The sequence below is a fragment of the Dreissena polymorpha genome, chromosome 3 (assembly GCF_020536995.1).
Source record: "Dreissena polymorpha isolate Duluth1 chromosome 3, UMN_Dpol_1.0, whole genome shotgun sequence".
Classification (NCBI taxonomy): domain Eukaryota; kingdom Metazoa; phylum Mollusca; class Bivalvia; order Myida; family Dreissenidae; genus Dreissena; species Dreissena polymorpha.
This window is the reverse complement of record NC_068357.1, coordinates 97,721,220-97,727,353: the sequence shown is the minus strand read 5'-3', so window position 1 is coordinate 97,727,353 and position 6,134 is coordinate 97,721,220. Positions and strand designations below refer to the sequence as shown.

The window sequence follows — 6,134 nt, the reverse complement described above, 5'->3', positions numbered from 1 at the left end:
TTGAAAAGCGTCTGCTTGTTAATTGTTGGTATTTTGGTACTTGGAATCTCTTGTGCCCAAGTAGACTTAAAATTGGTTTTATAGATCATGCAATCATTAACTGGTTGGTAGCCTTATCAAATGCAATCGCGTCCTCGGACTCGCATACGCATCGACCCACGTCAGGTTCTAAAGCTTGCGGGCAATAATGAGTGTCCCTCGCGATAGATTGAGGAGCCTTGCCAGAGTATAACGACTGCATGGATAACACATGTTAGAACCGAAAACCGAGGCGTTTCCCCTCAAGTGCTATCGGTTCGCTTCGCAACTTGTGGAGTCGGTCTATTGACACCTACATACCTCGGTCGCCCATACTCAGTTAATTAACCGCTGTTGTCTTTCTGCTTGCCAAATAGCAGTCAACGACAACCTTACATTGATCTAGCCAGATTGGAAACTACGAGCGAAAACTAACTCGCCAAAGCGAGTGACCCGCTCCCGATTCGAGCAAAACCTCACCTAAGCACTATCGACCCAAAAAACGCCAGTAACACTGCTCCGTTACTAGGGAGCCTTGCTAGTCAACACAAGTAATTTGCAATCCTGGCTAGAGCAATGAGTATATTCGGACTGGTGTACCACCATGTGATTGTCTGCGTCTAAATTGTTGGTATTTGATACTTAGAGTCTCTTGTGCCAAAGTAGAGACTGAATATTTGTTTTATAAATCAAGCAATCATTTACTGGTTGGTAGTTCTAACAGTGCGTCAAAATAAGCACCGTGAAAACATTTTAGCACCGAAATACCGAGGTGTTTACCCCCAAGTGCTATCAGTGCGCTTCACACTTGTGGAGTCTTAAACCCCTCGGCCGCCCAAACACAGTTAATGAATATTAATGTTTATTTTTTGTTTGATTTTGGTATTGCATAGTTAATACATTGTTAATACACAAACACATACATCAATACATCAATATTGCTGGCCAGCACAATAAAACAAGGAAAAAAAAGGTAGGAGAACAATCTCCTTTATTTTTCATGTAAAAACATAAACATAAACATACACACTGTCAACACTTGCCACTTGCAACACCGAGTTCGTTTCAGTGCAGAATGTACACATTTTTCGATCGACACACATTCGCAATGTTACATGGATTCACAAAGTTACATGGATTCACAAAGTTGCACTGATGTCCATACACGGGCCAATGTTCAAGTTATCGGTGCGATGGACCCACGGTTTTGTCGCAGCTATACGCCACACGTATGTATTGACTACTCGGTGTCCACATCAAGGTTTGCAAATTGGCACTGAAAATAGAAAAGCAAATTGTGTTAAACAGTAAACGATGAAAGTAAACAGCCTGAAATGATAAAAAGCATGCATGTGTGATATACGTTGTATCAAATGAAAAAGTAAACACAAACTTCCAAAGAAAAACACACAACTCTACAAACTGTTTGACTAACACTTACTTTTTTGTATTGTGTTGCATGTTCAGGCGCCTTGCTGTCACTGCTCGTCTTGCAGTAGAGCTGAAATGAAATAGAAAGCATGATAAGAAACTTTCACTGTGTTTGTACAACTTACAATTTATGTGCACAATTTTGCATTTAAGTATAACATACAGTAAAACAATTTCAATCAATTGTTCAACTAATACTCACTTTTTTGTTGTGTTGTTTCCACAAAGGCGCCTTGTTGTCACTGCTCGCCTGGTAGTAAAGCTGACTCGTCAAGTAGTAGAGAACACTCGTCTAGCAGTAAAGCTGAAATGAAATCGAAAGCATGATTAGAAACTTTTGAATGTGTTTGTACAACTTAAAATTTATAAACACAATATTGAACTGTAACAGTAAACATGAAACAGATAACAATTTTACTTACCTATGTTGTCTTCGCTGAAATACAAAAGTCATGTTCATAGCAATCATAGCATATTAACACACAATGAATACAACTCAAAACTTTTAGTAAGAAACTCAGTACTTACTTTGTATTTTGTATCCAATCCCTCTGCGGGCAATCTTCTTCAGTCCACAATCGAGCTGAAATCAAGACTCAATGCATACATGTAAATTTTGCCAAATAACAAACAGAACTGTGAACCAAAACTTGAACTAAACAAAACTAACTTTTCAACTGTTATGGTACTCACCTCTGGCAACTGAAATCATACAGACATTTTGCATAGCACAATACATTTTTAGTTTGAAGATAAGAATGATTTATGAACATTTTACTTACACAAAGCATAAATATGACAGACATGCTATGATGAAAAAAACAATTTGTATACAAAATTATACATAAAGAAACACAATCTACTTACCATTGCTGACCTGAAATTGAGAAAAGCACATTTTGTATAGCACAACAATCATATTCAGTTTTTACATAAATGAAGTGTACTTACATCTGCCCAACTGAAATGAAAAAGAGCATAGCAGAACAAAAGTCATCAAATATATTTCAACATGCAATTTAAAGAAGCAAATTGTACTTACCATCAGGCAACTGAACTGATAAAAACACATTTTGTATAGCAGAATACAAGTCATCAAAACAGTTCAATATGAAAATTAAAGAAAGTTAGTGTACTTACCGCAGGCAACTGAAATGTAAAAAACATTAAGCATTGCATAGCAGTATACAAGTCATCAAAACATTTCAATATGAAATTATAGAAAGTTAGTGTACTTACCGCAGGATACTGAAATGAAAAACAGACATTTTACAATGCAGAATACAAGTCATCAAAACAGTTCAATATGAAATTATAGAAAGTTTGTGTACTTACCACAGCCATACTGAAAAAAATACATTAAGCATTGCATAGTAGAATACAAGTTATCAAAACAGTTCCATATGAAAATTAAAGAAAGTTTGTGTACTTACCACAGCCATACTGGAATGAAAAAAACATTTAGCAATGCATAATAATCAAGACTTACCTAGCTGATCTTGAATCATTCTCTGTTTCTCAACTTCTCAGTAGTCCAAAAGTCTGCTCTGTAACGACCCACCATTTCAATCTGAAAAATAGTTAAGCATAACAAGGCACAAAACAAACCAAAAGAGTTGTTTACTTACCTCATATTTTGTGCAGAGTTTTAACAGCCAATTTTCTTCTTGAAACCTGTATTCGTCTCTTTTTTGACCCACTGTCGAACAGTCACAGCAATGTAAGTCTGAAACATAGAAGGGCATAACAACATTACATACAAACCAGTATATTTGTTTTGACTTACCTCGTGGCTAGAGTCGAGACACAGCTGCTGAATTTCTTTTCTGTCACAAGCTGTCAAAACATCTCTGCAACATCTCTGCAATTGAAACCTGAAACAGAGTAAAACAGAAAAAAATTTTGTATTCAATATAGTAAACGCTTACCATGTTATAGGCCTGAGTTGCAGCAGTGATTTTTTTTTTGAAATCTTCTTCTTTTCCCTCACTGCATGAGAGACCTGAAAAATAGCATGCAGTGCAAAACACATGAGTTAAATTAAACCAAAATTTTGTTTCTACTTACCTTGCTTCTGTAGAGTTGAATCACAGTAGTAGAATTCCTTCTTCAAACACATTTTTCTGTCTACACCAGAAACTTGAATCTGAAACAGAAAAAAGCATCACATCAAATTGTACAACTCAAGTGCATTCATTCAATGCTTACCTACTTTCTGTTGAGTTGTTTCACAGCAGATGAAATCCTTATTCACTGTTGGCACTGCTATGAGACCATTTCTGCATGTGAAATCTGAAACAGAGCAAAGCAAAGTATGCATGGTAAAAATCAAACAAACAATTGTAACACTTACCCTGTTTGCAAGTCCCATTCACTTTCTCAGCAATGTTCCTCTTCTTGAATCGTCTTCGTCGCTGACTACAAGTACACCTGAAACATAGCATGCACAAAACATACCATATAAAAACAAAATACAAGTGTTCATACTAAAATGAAACACACTTACCTTTCTGCATTGCTCAGCTCTGTTCGACTGTCAACTCTTCATGTCATGTCATATCTGAAACGAACTAAATCAAAACATGCATAGCACACTATCATTGATAAAATATTGAAACAATTGTATGCTTCATAGCTGTGTTTTTTCCACTTTACATCACAGACAACTGGCGATCACAAAAGTAAAGACATTTTTGTTCTACTCAAACATTAAGCTCACATTCACAAACACCGACCGACAGAGTTTTGTATAGAGTGCTAATACCTAAAACTGTACAAAAAGAATCGACATCAGTTTTCATTCATCATCGTTTATTGAGACAAATTAATACTACAATACTTACCACAGCTCCCTGAAATGAAATAGAAATGTTAACAGCATGCAAACAAATGTTAACCAATATCAAATCATCTATAGTAAATATCAACAAAAGCATTTTGATACACATAGTAAGTGTTCACCATCATAGTACATCATCAGTTAGTTCGACATCCCACGGTTGCTCAAGTGTAAGTACTGGCTAGCATTTACCCTTTTCAGTAAACCGTCACACATCAGCATTTTTAGACACAAGTGCTGATAGATTCAACCCTTGTTATCATCTTTCACAGACTTCTATGAGTAAACAACTGAAAAATATAAAACGTTTGTACTCACTGTTTGGCAGCTCCAAGCAACACGTCTGTACTGCTTGCCATCTGGACATCAACTGAAACAAAACATCTGGAAACACACATACATGTTAAACGTTTTTGAACAAAAATCAACACAGAGCAGAGCTAAGCTGCAGCAGTTAATCTTTCTTAAAATTGAATTCTCCATCTCTGCATAGCACACATGAAAAATAGCATAAGTTTACCATCACATTACAGCAGTACAAACTAAAACAAAAATTTGATCGACTTACCTTGCTTCTGTAGAGTTGAGTAACAGACGTGGAAATCTTCTTCCATGTGTAAACCAGTGACTCGAATCTGAAATAAAGTAAAGAACACATTGTACAACTCAAATCAATGAATTAAAACTTACCTTACTTTTGATGAATTCTGTTTCAGCAGTTGAAATCCTGTTTAATTTCTGCATGTGAAATCTGAAACAGAGCAAAGCAAAGTATGCATGGTAAAAATCAAACAAAAACACAGGTTCAACTTACCCTTTGTATGTTCCATCCACTTTCTGACCTATGGTCCTCTTCTTGAATCGTCTTCGTCTCTAACTGCAAGTACACCTGAAACATAAAAGCATGCACAAAACATCCCATATAACAACTATTTGTACTTACCATATGATTGCTTTTCTGTTCAGGTCAGCTTGAAAACCCATCACTGCCAACAGCATCTGAAAAATAGTACAACACCAACAAACAAACAAACAAACATAACATATCATAAAAACAGTTTAACACAACAGATATGAGAGCTCTCGCAACCACGTCTGTTCTGTTCGACTGTCCAAAAGCAACTGACAGTACTTTACTGACAGCATTTTTTTTAAATAATTCACTAACATTGAGGAATTCTAAACTTACCTTCAAGGCTTGTTGAGTAGCTCCAAAAACAAGATTGCTTGGCTCCACTGTTCACTCCAACTGTCATATCATCACTGGATAAGCACTCCTGAAATGAATTAAAACAAAACATGCATAGAACAAACATTCAGTCAAAAGTACTTACCTTTCACTTTGTCACTGCCCTGTGCTCAACTCCAGTCAGCATGACATCTCTGCTCGAAAGTCTGAAACATATGAAAACATGCAATGCAAAACAAACATAGTTACTTACCTTCTAGCATAGTGTTGGAGCTCCAGAAATCACGACTGTTCACTCCGGCTGCCAGACTTCAACTGCCAGCACACATCTGAAAATCTGAACAAAGCATTCATGTTCATACTTTACTAGCCGTACAATTAAAGTTACTGACATACTCATCATCCAAAATAGAGTACACGAAAAGCTAGCTAGGTTTACCTCTGTTCATGTGTTATACACCAAATGAAACCATGATGATAAAGTAACTCACTTTATCTCTTCTTTTGTCAAAATACAAGTGTTCATAGTGGAATGAAACAGACTTACCTTTTCATTTCCCAGCTCTGTTCAAATCATGTCAGGTTTTCATCTCATGTCAAATCTGAAACGAACTAAATCAAAACATGCATAGTATACAATCATTGATAAAATTTCGA

At 36.1% G+C, this 6,134-nt stretch overlaps 1 long non-coding RNA gene across 4 annotated transcripts; it reads right to left on the bottom strand.

Annotated features, from left to right (window-relative positions):
* Nucleotides 1-895: 895 nt before the first annotated feature.
* Nucleotides 896-5,652, bottom strand: LOC127875450 (uncharacterized). Of its 4 annotated transcripts, none has more exons than XR_008047425.1 (6): nucleotides 3,803-5,652; nucleotides 3,517-3,595; nucleotides 1,978-3,323; nucleotides 1,652-1,753; nucleotides 1,460-1,519; nucleotides 896-1,294 (listed from the first exon to the last, which is right to left on the bottom strand). It is a non-coding gene; the product is annotated as an uncharacterized LOC127875450 (long non-coding RNA). The 4 variants fall into 4 exon arrangements; XR_008047424.1 differs by having other exon boundaries at nucleotides 3,517-4,672; nucleotides 4,857-5,646; XR_008047423.1 differs by having other exon boundaries at nucleotides 3,517-4,658; nucleotides 4,857-5,646.
* Nucleotides 5,653-6,134: the final 482 nt, after the last annotated feature.